We start from the raw sequence: 22,172 nt of genomic DNA on the forward strand, positions 1-22,172 counted from the left end.
GCAAATCATATACCTGATAAAGGATTAATATCCACAATGTGTAAGGAACACTTTCAACTCATCAATAAAAGACATGTAACTCAATTTTCAAAAGGGGCAGAGTTTGAACAAATAATTTTCCACATAAGATATATAAATGGGCAAGAAGCACATGAAACAATGCTCAATATCATCCCTGGTCACTAGGGATGTGCAAATCAAAACCACAATGAGATACTTCTTCACACCCACTAGAATAGCTAAAATTAAAAAAAAAAGACAAGGTATACCAAGTTTTGGTAATTATGTGGAAAAACTGAAACCTTCATACATTGTTGGTATGAAGAATGTAAAATAGTGCTGCTTCTTTAAAAAAAAAGTTTAGCAGTTACTCAAATTATTAAAAATACAGTTATATATAACTATAGATGTATATATTTCTAGGCTGTATAGGATATATTCCTGTTTCATCCCTAGACATAAACACAAGAGAATTGAAAACATATACCCATATAAAAAAAAAAGGTGTACACAAAAGTGCATAGCAGCAGAATTCACAGCATCCAAGAAGTGGAAACAACCCACTTCAGCTGTTTATCAGTGGATGAACAAAATGTGGCATATCCTACAAGGGAATATTATTAAGTCATAAAAAGGAATGAAGAACTAATCCATGTTAATACATGGATTAAGCTAAGAGAAAGCGTCCGGCACAAAAAGCTACATCCATTTATATTACATGTCCAAAGTTGGCCAATCCATAGGGACAGAAATAAAACTAATAATTCTTAGGGGCTTAAGGAAGGTGAGAGTCGGAATTAGACTGCTATCAGTGTGGTGGTTTCTTTTTATGGTGAGGAAAAGCTTCTGAAATTAGTGGTGATGCTTGCACAACTTTGTGAATGTGCTAAAACCCACAGAACTGTACTTTTCAGAAGGCTGAATCTTCCTTAGCATCTGAATTATATCTCAATTTTAAAAGTAGAGCCAGGGAAAGATGTACTATGTTAAGTCTTAACCAAAAGAAGTCTGGTGTGATTATATTAATGTCAAACAAAGTGGGCTTTGCAGAAACAGTATTACCAGGAAAGGAGGAACATTAATTATGATACATGAAATACTTCATCAAGAAAACATGTAATAATCCTTATACATGCATATGTACTATTTCAGAGCTTCAAAATACATGACAGAAAATTAACAGAACTAGAAGAAGAAATAGACAAATCTACAATTATATAGTTGGCTATTTCAATACCCTTGTTCCTACTTAGAGATCAAATGAAAAAAAAAATCTGCAGGGATGTTGATAGAAACAACAATGGGCAAGTTGGCATAATCGACACTTATAAAACACTCCACCTAACTCTGCACATTTTTCCTCTAATGGATTTATGGAGATAATTGACATACTATAAAATTCATTCCTTGTAAGCGTACTGTGTGCTGAGTATTAGTAGGCTTACACAGTTAGGCACCCATAACCATCCAGTTTGGGAACAATAAAACCACCACAAGAAAAAATTCCCTTGTGCTGGTTTGTAGTCAACTGTTCCCACTCTTCACCTCAGGCAACCAGCCATATACTTTCTATTTTGGTTGTTTTGGCTTTTCTAAAATTTCACACAGATGAAATCATACAATAAGTAATCTTTTGTGTCTGGCTTCTTGAATTTAGACAAATGTCTTTGAGGTTCGTCCTGCTTGTTGCACATGTCAGTATCCAGTCCCATCATTGTGTGGTAGCATTCTAGCCCAGAACTCTATTATCTGTTCATGAGTTCTGTGACATAAGGGTGGCTTCTAGTTTTCAGCTGGCATGAATCATGCTGCTCTGAACATGAAGATGAACATCTTGGCGTGGACATACGTTTCCTTTTTCTTGGGTGGAGAACTGAGAGTGGAGCACCTAGATATATGTAAGTACATATTTACATTTTTAAGAAACTGATAGTTTTCCCAAGTGAATGTCGAGCTTTATACTATTACCATCAGGGTAGGAGAATTCCAATGTCTTCACATCCACACTGACACTCAGGATTGTCAGTCTTTGTAATTATATTCTTTCTAGGCTATATGTGGCATCTTTCCATGTTCTTAGTAGACACTCCTATATATTCTGTGGTAAAGGCATCTGTTCAAATATTTAGTCTTTTGGTGGAGAGCTGACATGGGTTGTATATCTTCATATTATTGAGTTCTGAGAATTCTTTATAATATCTGCGCACAAAGCCTTTACGGAAGGTGGGATTATTAGATCACTTGGGAAGCTCAGGAGCACACCGGGTGAAATCTGAAACAGGCCCCCTGTAAAGGAGGGCAAGGAAGATTCTTCTTTCTTCAGGTTGGTAGGTGGAAAGATTAATAAGCAAGGGGACTTACATTCGAGGCTTGTCGTGGACAGCCACAAGATGAATAGATTTCTGTGCTCGCCTGCCAGGAAAAATGTTTCTAAGAGGCCTTACCTGGGTTCAGATGTTCTTGGCAACACATTGTTCTCTCACAGATACATCCTTGAAAACTGCTCCCACTGTGGGAATGGTGAGCAGAATGTTCATTCGAAGGACAGGAGAGGAGGTAAGAAGCTGCTGATAGGCCCAAACCAGCTCAAGGGTCTACCCATGGTCACATCCTCTCAATGACCTCTTCTAACCATGCACCTCTCTGCTGCCCATCGCCTACAGCCTTAAACATCCCATTTGTGTATAGCATATCCTGAGCGGTAAGCAAGGGTTGTCACTAGCACAGAGGTGATTCATTTGACTCTATCTGGTGTTGGAGGCAGATATGACAGCAACGGTATAGACACATGCAGGAAAAAAACCACAGATTAAGATAATGAAATTTAAGTAACATTTTTTTTTCTACTGAAAGCCGCATGATCCAAACCACTAATTTATTAAGTCCCCTAGGGTGGGGTGGGGGAGATCACTCAGAGTATTCACTTGTATCCTCTTGTGATTTAATAAAGATGATACACTAGTAGACTCATCAGGTAGGAATGTACAACCTTCTGTCTGGATAATGGCGCATGTGTCTTCTTGCAAAGCAGTAATAAAGGCCATTCTATTCTGGAGGACAGCTTTTCTTGTTAGAGTCACTTAGGTGTTCGGCAAAGACAAAATTTGAAGGCTGTCATTTAAGGTTATTGGCTGAATTTAGTAGGGACTTTTTTTCTATGTGCTATAATATCCTCCAGGCCAGAGGAGAGGGAAAAAGCTGCCAAATGATCATACCAGTAGAAAGAAGACAGACTGTGCCCATCTACCCTTGAGAAGAGGGAGTTTGGCAAGTTTTCTTACCAAGGGGCAGATTCTTCCCTATGTTCAGAGAAAACCCAGGGTACAGCAGCCCAACCACACAGACTACACAGGTAGAAGCCACGAAGTTTTCTATCTCACAACCATTGGGATTCATTCAGGGCTTCCCAGTACGCACCTGAGTGGCATGACTAGTTAGTGCCAAACTATTGCTATCCTTCATTTAACAGAATGGCTACACATTTCCAGTAATATCCATCCCATATTCTTGGTCAAATTAGTTTGGTTCTGTTTGACATTTTTCTGTTCCCAACCTGGAATAAGGGTGCGTCTGTGCTCAAATCTGCATAAACTGAGTTGAGCCACAGGAACCCATCCTAAATCTGAGCGTAGCCACTCATAGCCTTGATAGTGATATTTTTAGGATCCTTCCAGTCAGCAGTTTGACGGGCTGCCTGTGTAGTTTGATAGAAGAGGAATCCCCATGCCCAGGGTTATTGATAGTGTGTGACACAGGTTTCTAAGTCAGTACCAGGTGAATTAAGAATATTAGTCCTAGTTTGCTCTTCCTTAATGTATGGCTGTAGTGCTTCCAACCCCTTCCCTGGAGTAGTGATACCCACCATGGCAACCATGACAAGCTAGAAAGGGGCAGTGCCGACTTATCCAATAATTGGATTCATTTCTTAGCCAGGAATATTGGCAGGGGGGCATTGTAGAAAGGCATTTTCATCAGGTACCCATCTCATGACTGGACACCACAGGAACAGCAGATGTCTAAGGTTGAAAAGATGGATATTTAGTAGGAACTTCTATGGGAGGGTCTTGCCCTTCTATAAGAATTAAACTTGTGGCCTGATCCTTAGATGTGAATGTGCTACAGCTTTAGGAATTTGACCTGTTGGTCAAGGGAAGCAGCACTGTCCAGTGTGAGGAAATGTACCAGATGGCATATGCCAGACCAGGACCCCACCTCCTTCCCTCTTTCAATGGTACATTTTCCATTCCAGATATGGTGTGTTTCAACAGGTCCAATATGCAGCAGGAAAACGGGATCCCAGTGGAGAATGAGTAGTTCCCTCTTAACCAGTGGTGCAAAGTAACTCCCCATCCAGGAGAGATGTCCCATTGCAAATTCTAGTCAATGATGCCTTTCCCAGGTGTGATGGAGCTTGGTGTTCTCAGCAGCATTACCCCAGTGAGAATCAGAACAATGGCTGTTTCCCAAAATTTCTACACTGTTTACAGTATTGGGCATTTTGGCAGGTGTTCCCAGTCTGACATACAGAGCAACAGGGCCTACTAGTTGATGACTCAAATGTATTAAAACCTGAGAAAGTACCACCTAGCCAAGGTGGTTTTACCTGTTAGTAATTCAGTCTGCTGCTTTAAAACATTCCATTCTTCCTTTCGACTAACCCTGCCTGCTGCTTGCATGTTATAGGAAAATAGAACCTCCATTCAACGTTACGTTCTTTTGCCCAATCTTACACATCATAACCTTTGAAATGTGACCTCCTCCCATCGCTGTCTATTCAATGATGACATCTATACATGGTCCTTAGCTCCTCAAATACCCTAATGGGCAGCCTGGTTTGTGCAGCAACAGGGGTAAGCTTGGGTTAGGCCAGACCAAGTGCTTCCACACAAGCCAAGCCATACTTAGAATCCTCACTCAGAGGAAAGGAGACAGTATCAGTAATTTGCCAATCCCTTACTGGTTGGGAACTCCAGTGGATGGTTTAAGATTCCTTTGGCAGTTACCTTGATGTTGTCTAGAACACACAGAACATGCTGTTATTGTATTAACCAAGTCATTGTATTTCAATCTTGTATCCTTGGCATGCATCACCCCTACTGGGTGCTATGGTGGTTGCTCTTTTTAGCACTCAATCTGCTGCATCTACTGAAGCATCCATTGCTAAGGCTTGTACCCAAGCTACGGCCTCAGCTTCCTGATGGTCAAGGGGTGTCAACACACACCTTATGAGTTGGGACATGGAAGACCGTGAGGATTGCCTCAGACTCTTGCAGGGGAACCCAAATGTCTTTCCACATATCTTTTTAAAAAAATATTTTATTTATTTATTCATGAGAGACACAGAGAGAAAGAGAGAGGCAGAGACACAGGCAGAGGGAGAAGCAGGCTCCATGCAGGGAGCCCGATGTGGGACTCGATCCTGGGTCTTCAGGATCATACCCTGGGCTGAAGGCAGCGCTAAACCACTGAGCCACCCAGGCTGCCCTCTTTCCACATATCTTGACCCCAGAAAGGCTTATTCATGATCATCCTCCCCTTTAAAACAGCCCAACTGTCAGTGTAAAGGGTTAATGGTCAGGGTTCATGAATGAACACCAACCAAACCACTGGGAGTTCATCCCAGTAGCTGCTGTGGTTTGTTCCTATTTCCACCCAGATGGTGTCAGTATTGGGCTGCAGTTTGTGTGGATGGGTTGCCCCGACCAGACCCATCTCTTTACTGTGCATCAGAGAGAATTTTCTCCACTCCCTCTATATTGGCCAAAAAGGCCACCATAGGAATGGGGCAGAGGTATTTAGAAGCTCTACATACTCTATGGTGCATAATAGTACTGTATTTCTAGAGAGAGTGAGCTGATAGTAGGGTGCTCCTCTGCTATAAGTAGGTCTTGGTTAAAGTGGGAGTTTGAACTGCAGCAGAAGTGGGTGGATGGAACAGATTTCTAACACACCCCTTGATAAGAAGGGAAGCTCTTACCATGACATGTTGTTCCTTCATGAGAGACTCTACCTGGAGAGTGCTATATGCACTGCTGGAAGCTATTGCTTTTGGAGGTATATCAGGTTTCTGTCCCTTCCACAGCTGTGTCCAAAATCCTAGGGGTATTCTCTCCTTCTGTTGTCTCTGCCACAGCGTCCAACCTATACCTTCTAGAGTCATGGACATATCTAACTCAGATGGGAGCCCAGAACTCCAGTCTCTTTCACTAGTATTTTTGCTTTCTCAAAGGCAGTTTGTTACACTGATTGCCAGTCTCACATGTATCCTTTATTTGTCAGATGGCTTAGGAGATGGAGACACTGTGCCAGATCCTTCAAAATCCCCAAATCCATACAAACTCTTATACTTCTCTCATGTCCTCAGGGGTTGGATAGGCTTGCACCTTAATAATCATAGTGTCTGAGACAACATGTGTCTCTACTCAACCAAAGGACTTCCCACAATTTTACGGCAGTCCCTGGATCTTAAAATTCTGTGGGTTCACTGCCCATCCTCTCCCTCACAGATGTTCCAGAAAAGTCTGCAGAATGTCTTGCAGCAGAGGCAAGTCTTTACATGAAAACATTATGTCATCAATGTAATGGACTCATTTTACTGATTCGGGGAAGGACGACAAGGACAGATCTTTGGATAGCATCTCATGACGTCTTGTGGGGCTGTGCAAGTAGCCTTATGGAAATACTTGAAAGGTCCATTGTTGCCCCTCACTTATGAAGGCAAAATCATCTTCTGACTTAGCAGCCAAATTTATACTGAAAAAATCACTTGCTAAGTCCAGTACAGCATGTTACCTTCCTGGGACCAGGGCCAAGGTATATAAGATAATGGCAATATAGGGAACAGCCACATAGCTGGGTGGGTCAGGGGGAGGTACTACTTTTTCAATTCTTGGTAGTCCATGGTCATCCACCATGAGTCATGAAGCTTTTTTACTGCATACCAGGCTATTAGAAGCACGATGGGCAGGCCACAATACCCACTTGGTGTTGTTTTTAGATAGCTTCTCCTTTTTTCTTTATACCCCCCAGTACCAGGCAATTTATATTGTTTCAGTAGTTACCGCTTTTCCTGGGGGTGGTAGATTTACTAGTTCCCAGTTGGTGTTTTCCTTCAAAAAAAAAAAAAAGCCTCAGAGTTTACAGTTTGATTACTCTAACCAGGAGGCAGGGTTCACTGATAGAATTGCAAACCTATGTATCAATGAGGCAGAACTATCAGAAAGTCTAAAATCTAAAACACTGACAACACCAAATGCTGTTGAGGATGTGGAGCAACGGAAATTTTTGTTCATTATTGGTGGAAAAGTACAACTACTTTGGAAGACAGTTTGGCAGCCTCTTACAAGGCTAAACAGTCTACTATACAATTCAGCAACCGTGCTCCTAGGTATTTACTTAAATGAGCTGAAAACATATGTCAACACAAAAACCTGAACTTGAATGTTTATAGCAGCTTTATTCATGATTGTCAAAAATTAGAAGCAATCAAGATGTCTTCAATAGGTGAGTAGGTAAACTGGTACATTCATACAATGAAATATTATTCAGTGATAAAAAGAAATGAGCTATCAAGCCAGGACAAGGCATGAAAAGATCTCAAATGCTTACTACTAAATGAAAGAAGCCAATCTATAGGAAAGGGCTATGTATTGTATGATTTCAACTGTATGACATCTGGGTAGGGAGGAGAAAGAAGAGAGAGGCATAAACAGGGCCCAGGGGATTTTTAGGGCAGTGAACTACTCTATATCATCCCGTAAATGGTAGATACATGATAGTATACATTTGGCAAAATCTGCAAAACTACAAGGCCAAGAGCAAGCTTTAATGTAAACTATGCTCTTTATTAATAATAATGTCTAATGTGCCCTGAAGGCAGAGCCCAGTGAACTTGGCCCAGCTCCTCATGGGAGAGGCTTCATGACGGGAAGAACTAAAATGTCTCGTGGATGCCTGGTCTTTCCCTGATGTCCTCGCGGTTGCCACATGGGGACAAGAGTACAGTTGTAACAGGTGTAACATATCCATGCAGGATGTTACTAATAGAAGAAAGTCTGGGCAGAAGGAAAGGAAGTATATTAGGAATTCTCTATACTTTCTGTTTAATTTTTTTCTGTAATTACAAAACCATTATGAGAAATAAAGCTTATTAATAATATATGTGTATTTTTAATAAAACCTCAAGAATATCTAAAGAAATAGAGGCCTATACCATGTTCATGGATTAGAAGACTCAATATTGCTAAAATGGCAATTCTGCAAAACTTGATGTATAAATTAAACATAAGTTCAACTAAAAAACAGCATTATTTTTATAGAAATTGATAAGTTGGCATGAAATTTTATACAGAAATGCAACACTAGATGATTCAAAAGATTTTTGAAAGACAATAATAACATTGTAGGACTTGCAACCCTTGACTTCTTGCAAAGCTAGAATAATATTTTGCTTGCAGAACATGAGGATGGGCAGGATTGTGCTCGAGGTACATCATCTACTTTAAGCTCAGAGTTGATGCAGGCTCAGGGGAATTCTTCCTGAAGGGAAAGAAGGCAGCAGGGAGTGCCGTCCTTTTGGAACGCGGTTCTTGTACCAAATAGCACAGAATTAACAGAACTGAGAAACAATAATTGTACTGGAGATACTCTCAGTGAGCATCTGCACCAGTGTGCTAGGTCATGCCTGTCAGCTTGCTAACACTCTGGCAGGATTCATAATCTTCCTTCCATCCCTCATATGGTTTCATAAGTCTCCTAAGATCTCCTATTGTCAAGCAGGCTCTGTTCTGAGGAAGAGACCTAACTCCTCCAACTTCCCTGCTACTTGGGTGTGCCCTGATACTTCCAACCTCACTGGAAGCGTCACCGAGATATGGGGTGAAGCTGGGTGGAGGGAAGCAGTACAGAGAGCATGGGGTGTGACTTCAGAGGCCAGGGTTTCAGAGTTTGCTCTGTTATAGTTTTTCATCTTCACAGCCTCTTATCATTAGGTTTCTTTTTTTCCATCTGAAAATTGAGGGAATTAAACCATATGTATTGGAAAATCACTAGGAATCAACTCTAGGAAATCAACGCTAATGTTTTATACATCTATGATTCTACGGATAAAAAAGTGGCAAAACCAAATTATAAGTGCTGTTTCATCAGCACTGTGAAATTGCACAAGCCACACCTCACTCTCTCGGCTGACCTTAAAAACACCTGTTACAACTTGATAGAAATGCTTGAAGCAACTCTGAGTTGCATCTTACCTCTCTCACTTATAATAAAGTGCCGTTCTCTGATTATGAAGATTCCGAGGTAAAGAATCATCTGTTTTCCCCATTGGTCATATCACTTTCAGAAGTATCTAAGGTGTTATTTTTAATGGCAACATTTCAAGGTCAACATTTTCTGTGTTTTCTAATTCATTATTCTTATATCATTCTTTATACTCTTCCCAGACTCTTCTTATTCATGATGTAATTATATCCTCATATTAAACACGGCAGAGGGGTAGGGTTAATATTTTTATCCTCACTCATATACTGTGAATCAGATTAAGATGGGGACTCTGGAGCATACATCTAGCTATCTAGCGTGTAATAAAATCCCTGAAGGCAGTAGGTTTGGGTAGGGGGAGGGAGGCAGAGGAGACTGTTTTATTCACTGTTTCTACAGTGCCTAGAACAGGGCCGGATAGGGTAGGTTTCATTAAACATTTGTTGAATGAAAAAAATGAATGAATGCATCTGGTTAGGGGCAAAGACGTCTAAATTCTTGGCCATTGCTCCCTTAGTACCGACAAGAGTTGCTCTCTCTCCTCATGCCCCCCCATCACCCCCCCCCCCCCATTTTCCGGATGCAACCGCTGTCAGGTAGGTTTGTGCGAGCGAGGCCAGCGAGCCTTCTGCGCGGAGGGGTAGCGGGGCCCCTCGCCTCACAGTGACAAAAGAAGGAAAGGAGGGCATTAATGGGGACACCAATTCTCCCCCAGGTGTCAGAGGAGGAGGTCCGCTGGGTGTCTCAGTCCTTCGGTGGCGGCGGAGGGGGACTCTCTGGAGCCCCGCGTGGCCGGCGGCCCCTGAGCGGTGCCCTGCGGCGGCGGGCAGGATGCGCCTGGAGGCCCGGCCGCGCTCCCCCTGCGGGGCACTGCCGCTGGGGCCCCGCCGAGCCGCCTGCAGGCGGCCGCATGGGGAGGCGGGGCCGGGGCGGGGCGGTGGCCGCGGGGGCGTGGCCGGGCCGGGGCGTGGCCGCGGGGCGGGGAAGGGGCGGGGCGGCGGCCGCGGGGCGGGGCCGGGCGGGGCCGGGGCGGGGCGGTGGCTACGGGAGCCCGGGCCAGGGCGGCGCTCAGACTGGGCCGGGCGCTCGGGCTGCGCGGGCTCTCGGCGGCCGCGAGGCAGCATCCTCCTCCTCCTCCTCCTTCTCCTCCTCCTCCTTCTCCTCCTCCTCCTCGCTTCCCTTTCTTTCCTTCCGCTTCTTTCTCTTCTCCTCCTTCCCCTGCCCCGTCTCCCCTCCACCTTCACCGGAGGGCACCTAGTCGTCCAGTCCGGGAGCGCAGGCAGCGGCCCCCGCGGGTGCATCCATCCAGTCCAGGTAAGAGCCGCCCCCACCTCGGCTTCCGCGCAGGACGCCTTTCCTTCCCCCGCGTGGCTCTGTGCGTGGACGGAGCCGTCGACGGAGAGGGTGGGCAGGGCTGTCTGGTCCCCTGTGTGTTGAGCCGCGCAGGTGCCCGTCCCCTCCACCTGGCGGCAGCCTCGGGCCCGGCCTCCCCAGGTGAACCCACAGAGCAGGGCAATGGGCGCTGCTGCTGCTTCCTGGCTCTAGGTTCCTAGGAGAGCCTGTGACCTTGCTGGGTACCACTTTGAAGCCCCGGGAACTTACGTCGGGCTAGGATATCCCTGTGCATTCAGAGCCAGTATCACCTGAGCTGTAGAAAGACGAGGAGTGGGTCATACAAAGATAAAGGGGGGGGGAGTTTTTGTTGTTTTTTTTGTTGCCCCTCTAGCTGCAGAGAGCTGCACACTGACGAATGAGTGAGTTGGGAAAGCCTTTTCAATTTGAAATCATTTTCCTTGTAATTCTTCCAAAAATAGCTGGAAGAAGAAAATTGATAAGTATGATTTTAGGAAAATGAGAAAATCAAGTGTCTGGTCGTGTTGGAGGGCGGGACACGAAAATATGTCTGGATGAGCTTGAACGTCCACACAGTCTTTCTGTTTCAAGCGAGGGGGGTGGGAAGCCTGCACCTACAGTCTGTCTATTCTTTTTCTTTTTAAAAGGCTTTTGGGGGCCCGCAATGCCGAGTTTCGTCCTTCCCCAACCTAGTCTTTTGTTTAAGGATGGAGATTTAAAAGAGTGTCTGAAAGGAGCCAGGAGTGGGGAGGTGTGTTTGGGTGTGTGTAGGGGAGGGGTGGGGGTAGTAAAGCAGATGGGGTCAGAAAAAAAAAAGGCATCTTTGAAAACTGGAATTGATGTTATACTGCCTGGCGTCAAGGCTTCAGGATTTTTGTCAGAAAATAAAAAGCTTTCATTAGCAACAAGCCCTTTTATAACAATTGCTGTGTGCCATCTGCTGTAAGCCCTTAGCATAATGCTTCCAGGACATGGACACTTAAAATTGACACAATGTGAAGGGTTTTCGTTTAAATGCATACACATACATACTCATGCACATGTGTGCACTTGTACACATCACACACACACATGCACACATATAATACACTATACATAATATTGCAAAAGGGAATAGATACTTAAAGGACAAATCTTTTTAAATTTTTCTTTGAGGGTTTGAGGATTATGGTGTGACTGAACTCTAGTGCAGAACAAGAAAATATTGTTGGGGTGATATATAATTTTGAATGTGAGGGAGAGGGATTAATGGATGTTGGCAAGGAACTAACTCAAATGTTAAAGGTATAATTTATTTAAAAATGGTTGATCCAGGAGAGGAAATGACTGCAAACTGAAATTGAGGTTTGCAGCCGCAGTGAGGCGATGGAGAACAAAGCCTTTTATGTGAGCCACAGTATGCAAAATGTCTTGGGCTTGAGCTTCAGGTACCAGCCCAGTATAAAGCATAGCTCTGTCGTGCTGTCATTTCATTGTGGGCAATTATATTTTTTTTGGCAATGAAAATAGACTAAATAAATAAAAGCCCTTTAGAATGCCCAAGAGGAAGATTATAGCCTTTCACCTGACTGTGACACTAAACACCCGTTTAACTGGGCAATAGGTGTATTTCGGTAGAAATCTTTATGAATTTGTAAATCCTGGGTGTTTCAATCAACCCTCTCCTATTTATGCACAAAAGCATCCTCCCTCCAAGTAGAGGTAGATGGCATTTTTTCTTTCAATAAAGAATATTGTATTTGTGTGTGTATTGTAACATTGATTTTCTGATAATTTTCTTTGATGACCATAGGTTTACATCTGTATTCATGATTTGCATGTTATGAAGCTATTGTGTCTTTAAGATCATTGGTCCATGCTGCTTATCTGTTTGTGACTTATTTCTTGTTAATTTATAGTATTTCATAGTTTGCTGTAATACCATTTAATTTCCAGAAGTTTAAAAAAATTTTACATGTAAGTAGAAAATTGTCTAATACACATACACCTGGAGATCTAAGCAATTTAAAAATTGAGCTTCTTTTAAAATTGTTTGATTACATTAGTTTTCATTTTCTTTGTTTCTCTCCTCTCTTATTTTTCCCCTTCTTCTTGTCAAATAAACTGTTTCTTTCTGGCTGGTGGTGCCACTTTAAGCTTCTGGTTGTGTCTCGACTACCAAAAGCAGAGATAGATGTCTCAGGAATTCTGAATGTAGGATTTGTTAATTCTCCACCGCCACCCTCTCAGGATGACTTGTTTACAGCACCTACTCCGGGAGGAGAAAGAATGTGCTGAGAGAGCATGACCCAGTGAAACTGGCACAGCCATTACCTCATCCTAGTAGCTACTTCAGATTCATTGAGAGAGCAGACATCCTCTCAGTGGAAACCAAACACCAGGAGCACGCCCATCCCTAGGCAGAAGCCCTTCTCATCCCATAGCAGCCTCTACTAATACTGCTTTGCTGAGGTTAAAGGGATATTTTCTCTTTTAAGTACTTCTTTTCAAAGTATTTCTTTTCAGAGATCTTGAACTTGGACAAAAATATGCAGCCTGAAATGAAACTTGGCACAGAATCTAAGCCTGAAGGAACTATTTCATTCCTTTACCACTTTTGGCTTAAATCAATTTGCAAATTTTCTAAACATCAGAAGGGAGAAGGAAGAAAAAAATATTTGTTAGTGTATCCTTCCTTGCATGTTTTCTTAGGACACACATATTTTGTGTTGAATTTTACTAGCAACTGGATAACAGACTGGACTACTGTGCTTTTGAGAACTATAGTTCCACTGTTGGACTTGAAAATTAAAGTTATTATGTTTGGTTAGATGCATACATAGCAGTGTGTGCATCCCTAAATTATTCATCAATATCCATGGGAGACAGACTATGTGAAACCAACTTGGGGATTTTGGTATTGAATTAGATTATTCTGATTAATGAAGTCTTTTCAATTCTTCATTTCCTTGTGACAGATTAAGATAAAGAATCTGAAATAACAGTTACAGTAGGTGACAACACTACCCCCAGGTCAATATTATTCTCCTTAATGCTAACAGTAGTCATTAGGTAAGTCATTACTAGATGCCTGAACCTGAAGATAATATTCTGAAAAAGTCATAAGCTCTTTTGTCTCTGATACATGAATTAAAGATGCTATTAAGCTCTTTGATTCATATCTGATTCCTTGGGTATATCAGTTGTTTTTGCTACCTTAATTCTATGTCTTTATTATTGTCTAGATCATTGTCTTGATCGACTCGTTCTATACCTCTGATATGGGCAGTATTTTGATCATTTCACCAGTTTTCCCCTCTACACCATTTTAATCTTACATTTGAATGTTAGACTTCTCTATTACTATTACTAGTATTCTTTAATAGTATTATTCTCAGTACAAATTAGCTTTTAAGAGAGATTTATTCCTATTTATTTATTATTTATTTATATGTCACCCATTAGAAATAATCATACTGCAGGCTATGTAATTATCAAAAATATAGCAGACATGGTCCCTGGCTTTAAGAAATTTACAAATAAAATTAGAAGAATTTATTTCTTTTGTAAGAGGGGACATTCAGATGAGTAGCTGTTGTATTACAGCTACAACGCAGAGAGCAAGGGACTGCATTTGGACAGAGGAGATGTCCCAGCATCTCAAAGACAAGCTGTTATGCATCAGTTATATAAATATCCTAATGTATACCTACCTTTTGAGTCCATATATATTTATATATTTTTAATTAGGGCATGATAAAATATAACTCTTTGTGTGCACGTATATATATGCATACAGACTGCAAATACTGATAGGCCCTCAAGCACTTCCATCAATCAGCTGTAGAAAGTAATATCTTTAAGTGCTGTAAGCACATGAAACTTAAAATTCATAGTTTTCTGAGAAGCAACTTCGGTTATTTTCAAGGGATTATCAGTCCTAGGAGTTGATTCCAGGCCTCAAAAGCAATTAAAGAACTATGAAGTCACAAATGATAGACAAAGCACCAAAATCAAGGGGAAGGGTCTGTGGAGAAGTTTGGGTGGGTGGGTGGGTGGGTTGCAGTAGGAGGAGACCAAAGAACGAAAATAGGTTCTCATTGTTAATAGTTGATTCCGGATGGAGAAGAGCCTGCGTCTAAATGGGTGGAGAAGTAAGAAATCTGTTTTGTTTTTCTACCTCCTCATTATATTTTCTCCATATCCTTCCCTGTCATTACTTTGAACTAAGGCTGTAGGTGTTTCCTTATGAAATTTATAAAAGATGCTTATTGGAAGCAATTCTGTAGTGTATCAAAAAATTTTAAAACAACGTGAATACAATTAGTTGACTTTTTAGGGAAAACACTTTGAATCTAATCTTTGAACTTAATCTCTCCTGTTCAAGAGAAATAAGCTTTCCGTTGAGTTACAGTATTTTAACATGATACTTTTTACTTCTATTTTTTATTTTATTTTTTTTTAATTTTTATTTATTTATGATAGTCACACACACACACACAGAGAGAGGCAGAGACATAAGCAGAGGGAGAAGCAGGCTCCATGCACCGGGAGCCCGACGTGGGATTCGATCCCGGGTCTCTAGGATTGCGCCCTGGGCCAAAGGCAGGCGCTAAACCGCTGCAGCACCCAGGGATCCCTACTTCTACATTTTAATGAAATTCTCTGAGAATTTAGACACAATAAAGAGCTCAGGATTTCCTCTTTCAGTTGGTTAACTTATATTGTGGGCTTTGGGGAAAGTTTTAAACAATTTGTTTTCCATTAAAACTCGCCAGAGGCAGCAAACTTCTTTTTTGTGTTTTTGCTTTTCTGTTATGTTAATAAGTCTTATAGAGAAAATAATTTTACTTGTAATAAGGTCACACAGCTTGACTTTCCCCTTCTTTGTTTTCTTTTTTCCTTCCTTCTTCCCCCAGACCTTTTCTTTCTTTTCTTCTTCCTTTTATTTGCTCTTTCTTTTCAATTTGTGTTGGCAAAAAATCATTGATCATTAGAAAATGCAAATACTGTATAGCTTGCCATTTTTATTGAATTTATTTTCCATTACATCTATATTTCTCATTTAACATGCAGTTTTATGCTACCTTCTCTCCCTCCTCAGTGCTCTATCGCTGTCTTGGCTCTTTCTTTGATCTTGCCTTCTTTATCCTCTAGCCTTGAATAATCTTTTCCTTGTATACTAGTCTTTGATTGTGTGTTTTGCCTCTAGGAGGCCTTTCTGAATCTGGAAGAAAAGTTACTACCTTGTTTCTTCCCATGATTTAAACCAAGTTTACCCAGGTTCCCTTATCTTAAACATAAGTGCTCATCCCAACTGTGTCTTCACCAGCATTCTTTAAATTATTATTTTTTTAAATCTGCAGGTAAAAATAGTACATCTATACCACTAATTGTTTTCAAAGTGAAAAATCTGGTTAACCAACTTTTTTTTTGTCATTTTTCTTACCTGACACCAAGTAAAATGGTTCAGCTATTTTTATAAATTAAATTGACTATTAAAGTCATTATGTGTCAGTCAATCCATTGTCTTCATTTAATGCTAGTTAACTAATTCCACAGATAAATACTTAATATTTTGAGTACCAACTACTCAATGACTAATCAGAAAATACTGAACTAGATGAATTCAGTTTTGTATAAAATATTTCTAATTACATTGCTCTGAACAACATCATCATTAGCCATCGTGAATCCATTTCAAAATGATCATAAAACACAGTGCCTGAATATCCATGAGAATATTTCATCATTTAACTATCTAGGTCTATTACATTTAAAGCAAACTCATGAGTAAATACACAAATTCTATTAATTTGATGCTAACTAATGATGCCAATATGAGCCTTTCACATTACCTTATTTAAGTGTTAATGGCTTATAGTTGGCTACATGTTATTGTTGTAACAGTTGTAACAGTACTGTGTTGTACTGTTCATGGACAACAGTGAAATTCTATAATGAGTTGATACCGAAAAATGTTCTCAATTTTATTGTCTTAGAAAGAATGATGCAACATCACTGTCACTGACACTAAAGCAATTGATGATTAGCTGTGAAGTTTTATTATTTTATTTGGGCCTTGAACCTCTCAAAATTGTGGTTAGTCTTTCCGTAAGTGTATGCAGATTTTTGGCAGAAAATATTTTAAACAATATGCTGCTTGCTTTTTGTAAGATACCATATTCCTTTGGCTCATTTTAAAAACAGGCAAAAAAGTTTAAGGATTCAGCTATGTATTCTTTTTATGTTAATGTTATTGAGTATAGTTGGGACAAGACCTCATTCATTAATTTACTGCACATACTTACCATTTATTGTTTGAAAAAATTTGCAATCAAGAGCATATAATTTTTTTCTTCAGTGGACAATAATATGGAGTCAGTACATATAGCAGCTTTTGATCACATGAAATTTGTTTGCCTTGTGTCTCACAAAGGGCTAGGTTGGTAGTATTTGTGTTTGTGTGTGTGTGTGTGTAATAATCTTTGTAGACAGTCTTTTAGAAGTATTCCATTTTTTATAGTTGAAATAAATTATTTTGCAATCAGTTGACTTTGAGAAAATTAAAAACTATACTATGATGTTCCACATGTGAACATTTGATATTAAATACAATTTGATAAGAAAAACAATTTTATGGGGCACCTGGGTGGCTCAGTTGATTAAGTGTCTGCCTTCAGCTTGGGTCATGATCTTAGGGTCCTGGGATGGAGCCCAACATCCAAGGTCCCTGCTCAGCACAGCAGGGAGTGCGCTTCTCCCTCTCCTACCCTACCACCTACCGCACCACGTACACGTGTGCTCTCTCTCTCTTGAATAAATAAATACAATCTTTTTAAAAAAAGAAAAGAAAAGTGATGTTATGGGTGTTCATTAATGAAATCAGATCGGATGCATTTCAACCTATTTGTATACTTTTCTGTTTAGAGATATATATAGTCCAGATTCCATTTTCCATTATTGAAATCAAATGGTAAAGCTAAATACTGTGCTCAAAATAAAAACATCTCTGTTTTGATAAAAATGTCCTAAATTGAAATATGACCCTTAAATTTATCTTTTAAGAAGTGTGGGTAGCACTACTTTTGCATGCAAAATGCAGTTTATCTTCACTGAAACAGCAGAAGCCAGAGTTGATAGATCTTTAGAAATTTTACTGTCAAGAAAGCATCCAGAAAGCACTAAGCATCCTACTGTAAGCCAAATATCTTCTCAAACAATAAATTGAGTGTGGTCTAGGGTTTATTTAAATGGGCTTTGGCCATTGTGTCTCAAACCAAAGCTTGCCTCATTCATAGATTACATGATGGAAATTGTTATAGACTACTGAGTAGCAGCTCTTGGTGAAATTGAGGTTTTGTGGTGTTTTGTTTTGTTTTGTTTTGTTTTTAAAGTTCTTATATATTTCATATTCAGTCACCAGTTCCATGATTTTTATTCCTTTTGTTTTGAATAGATGTGAGGGTGGTCACTCTCAAAATTAGAGTTTATGAAAACTGCACAATCCCGGACAGCGTCACTCCTTATTTCAACCCCTTCTTAAAGACTACATGAGGGTATGTGATAAGAATCTAAAGTTTCCCATTAAAAAGCTGATATTGCAAATGGATAAACTGATTTTTGATTTTTAATAAAATCTTTTCCTTTGGCTTCTAATATATTTATAGTCTATATAAACAGAGTAGCTCTTTGTAACCCTATTAATTAGTGGCTTAGAAGGATTATGTACTTACATAGCTGAAAACATAAAATGTCATTAATTGTATTCTTTACTTAATGGCATTAATTGTGTTCTTAACTTCTGTACCTCTGCCCCATTGCAGAAGGGACATTGGTTCTTAAGACTTGCTAATTATATATAAATTAGATGATGTTTGAAGGGAAAGAGGGACTGGCAAGAGCAGATGGTGTGAACCTCTGGTATACGTATAAATAAACTGGTACAGGGAGCTGTTAAGTGGCTTTACCCAAGGTCCTGAGAGGTGGAGCCAGGCTTAAGACTCAGCCATTCTGGCTCCTGCTCAGTGCTTGTTGAGGGCGCCAGTGAGGTACCATTCCACTCTGACTCTCCATTTCCAGTTCTGATTATATGACCGTTTTCTGAGCTGAAGGGGTTCGGTGAAGTGACAGTCATACCTGCCCAACCTTGTGACTCAACTGTGACTTTCCCATGGACACAAAAGAGGGAGGGACTTGGAATTCTAAGGCCGTTCCAACTAGCGACATGCCAGCCACACTTCTGAAAATGGTGAGACTAACTAAACCTGATCCAGGAAACACTGACAGGGCTCCTGCCCAGGCCCATTCCTGTGGTTTGGATCTCTTAAAACAGAAGTTTAAATTCTCTGGGGATGTGTGCTCAGACTCAAGGTACTTGGAAAGCCAAGGAGCTTTTCTCAGAGCTTGAACTATCTATACTGAGGCCTCCAGATTGCTGGAGACTGTGTTTAAACTTGGCTCTGTGTACAAGGGGAATCCAACAAAAATAGCCAGATTGAAACTTTTTTCTGACCTCTAGCAACATGAAATTTTCTCAAAAATAGCTTTCCTTTTGTGTTTCCCCCAGCTTTCATATTTTTAGCTGAGAGGAAGTGAGCTAGAAAGACTGTGGGCCTCTTACTTTCTTACTCTCTTCGTCTTCCTGTTTTGTTTCTCTGTCTCCAGTGCTCCATCCTTATTTTTCACTTCTTTCAAGGAGACAGCAAACTAAATGAGAATTAGGTGTTGCTGTGGTTACAGTGTTCAGTAGAGCTTCACCTGCAATCCACGCTGCTTAGGCATTGTAGAGTCTTAAGTTGACAAATATTCGAAAGGCATGAAAAGCATCTTGGAGGGAAGAAATTAAGCAGAAATCATGCTTAAATATTTAAAGAGAAACATTCCTAGTCACTGAAAACCGAAACAATATCAGTACCTAGGGAGTGAAGGAATTCTAATGTTACCCTTCTGTTAGAGAATGTGATATAGTATATCCTATTTCTCTAGATGAACATGTTCAATCACTCGTCAGAATTGGAGCGACTATTGTATCACTGAGTAGATGTAAGAGAATTCCTTAAAATAGTTCCATGCACATTTGCAAAAGACTGGGTTGTGCATATTGTTTTCCCTTAAGTTTTTGTATTTTGAGTCATAAATACAGAAAAAAATCATCTTAACTGCACACCAGGAATCTACACTTTACGAAGGCAAATTTTTAAAAATAAGTTATTCTGTACTCCTCTTAATTGTGGTTTATTGAATTTGATAATTAGAAAATCTACATGATCTCCAGGAAATTAAAATAATACCCTTCAGTAAAGGACATTTTTCCTTGGAATAGAAAATGATAGTCTTCCTTGGTATAGATTCACTATCTATCTTTCTTCCACTTAAATATCAGGCTAGTGAGCTATGGACATTTCTAACATCATGGAACATAAATCATTCATTTATGTAACAGATGGCTAGTGTATCCTTATTATGCAGCAAGAATTTTTCTGAATGTGTAGGATATTGGGATATATCATACAAATTCCCACCCTCATGGAATTTATAAGACAGAAACTAACAAATGAATAAATGAATGAACATTTGAAACAGGTAATTGCTATAAGGAAGAAGAAACAAAAACGTACAATAGAGCTTATTTGGGATGGGATAGGCTGTCTTTGGAGATTCAGTAATGAGAAATAGCCATGGGAATGGAGGGGGAGGGTATAGCATGAATTTTCAAGTAATGGAAACAGCATAAAAAATAGCGTTGAAGCAGGAAGAAGCCTGACATATTTGAGAAACAAATATAAGGCCAGTGGCACTGGAGTCTAATGAGCGTGATAAAGGGATGTAGGAAAGGAAATGAGCAGAAGACAAGTACCAGGCCACACAGGTCCTCTTGACCAAGATAAGGGGTTTTTGACATGCAGTGCATTCTAATTTTTAAGGTAGCAGAAGCAGAATTTTTTGGGAATCTCATAAAAGCTTTCAAATTAATTATATTTTCTAAATCCCTGTAGATGTATCTGTATCTTATTCACTAATGTGTTAAATCACAAGAGAGAAATAATTTAGAAAGTCAGAAATCGATGGTGGGGATAAAATTAGATTTATGTTAACTTGGTCTATTATAATGCTCTACACATAAGTAACCCAAACTGTGTCATTACCTTCAGATATTGGGAAATTACATGTATAAGTTAGCTTAACCTCTTGTATCCTTTTTTTACTCAAAACTGACTTTTAAAAAGCAAACCTAAGGAGAAAAGTACAGATACATATTTGAGAAAAGCAGTCACAGAAATCATTCTAATTTCAATATGATTGTGTTTTTTTGGCTATTTCTCCACAGCAGCTTTAGTGGTAAACAAGGCCAGGTGCCAAGCAAGAACCAACATGGTACCGGTATTTATAAATAAATTACATAGCAGAGTAACACATATTTTGCTTCTTGGAGGCAATGGCTTAAATATTCCGAGAATTTAGTAAGTGAGCTGATCCCAATTTAATGATGATCTTGGATCTCCTGTGAGATTAATGATCATGCATATATTGCTTATACTAAAATATTTAATATACTTTTCAGATATTTGTAGACCTGGTGTAATAATCTATTGAATCCAGCATTAAACACAGTTTGCCTGACATTTGATTGATTTTACTTCTGGCCTACTTCAAGGCTGCTTACTTTTTTCTAGGCATTCCTCAGTAGAAAACAGAACTATTAATTTTTTTTTTTTGCTCCTTGATGTAATGTTATTTACAGGAAATTTTTTTTTATTTATTTATTTACGATAGTCATACAGAGAGAGAGAGAGAGGCAGAGACACAGGCAGAGGGAGAAGCAGGCTCCATGCACCGGGAGCCTGACGTGGGATTCGATCCCGGGTCTCCAGGATCGCGCCCTGGGCCAAAGGCAGGCGCCAAACCGCTGCACCACCCAGGGATCCCTACAGGAAATTTTTGATATGTCACACAATGTAGGAGAAATTAGTATTTTTATTTATAATAAAGAATTGAATTGTTGATTTTTTTTTTTTGTCAAACTTCTTTCCTTGACTCAATTTTGTTTTGGTTTTAGGATTAATTAAATCATGATGTAAATTGATTTAATATGGAACCATTAGATAGAGTGATATGTCTGTTCCCCAGGCTTGCAGTTACTCAAATTAAATATTAAAAGTATGAATAGCAAATCAAGAAATAATTCTGATATACATTAAACTAAGTATTGTTCTTGGAATTTTATTCAAATGTGGCTTATATTGAGATATCACTAACCATCAAATAAATAGGAAAATGTTATTTTAAAGGATTGATGATCAGGCTTTAAAAAGAAATAGTAGGGATCCCTGGGTGGCGCAGCGGTTTGGCGCCTGCCTTTGGCTCAGGGCGCGATCCTGGAGACCCTGGATCGAATCCCATATCGGGCTCCTGGTGCATGGAGCCTGCTTCTCCCTCTGCCTATGTCTCTGCCTTTCTCTCTCTCTCTGTGTGACTATCATAAATAAATAAATTTAAAAAAATTAAAAAAAATAAAAAATAAAAAGAAATAGTAATTTTCTTCTAAGTGTACAATCATGCTTATGCTACAGAATATC

The 22,172-nt window shown here is 39.9% G+C and overlaps 1 protein-coding gene across 7 annotated transcripts in view; it reads left to right on the forward strand.

Moving 5' to 3' along the window:
• Positions 1–10,491: 10,491 nt before the first annotated feature.
• The window catches only part of MAP2 (microtubule associated protein 2), a 288,028-nt gene continuing 276,347 nt past the window's right edge, over positions 10,492–22,172 (forward strand). For all 7 annotated transcript variants that reach the window (XM_055345233.1, XM_055345236.1, XM_055345237.1 and 4 more), the window contains exon 1: positions 10,492–10,575. The gene's annotated coding sequence lies outside the window, so the exon portion shown is untranslated. The remainder of the gene's footprint in view (positions 10,576–22,172) is intronic.

This window comes from Nyctereutes procyonoides, unplaced genomic scaffold, assembly GCF_905146905.1.
Source record: "Nyctereutes procyonoides isolate TBG_1078 unplaced genomic scaffold, NYPRO_anot_genome, whole genome shotgun sequence".
In the NCBI taxonomy this organism is placed as follows: domain Eukaryota; kingdom Metazoa; phylum Chordata; class Mammalia; order Carnivora; family Canidae; genus Nyctereutes; species Nyctereutes procyonoides.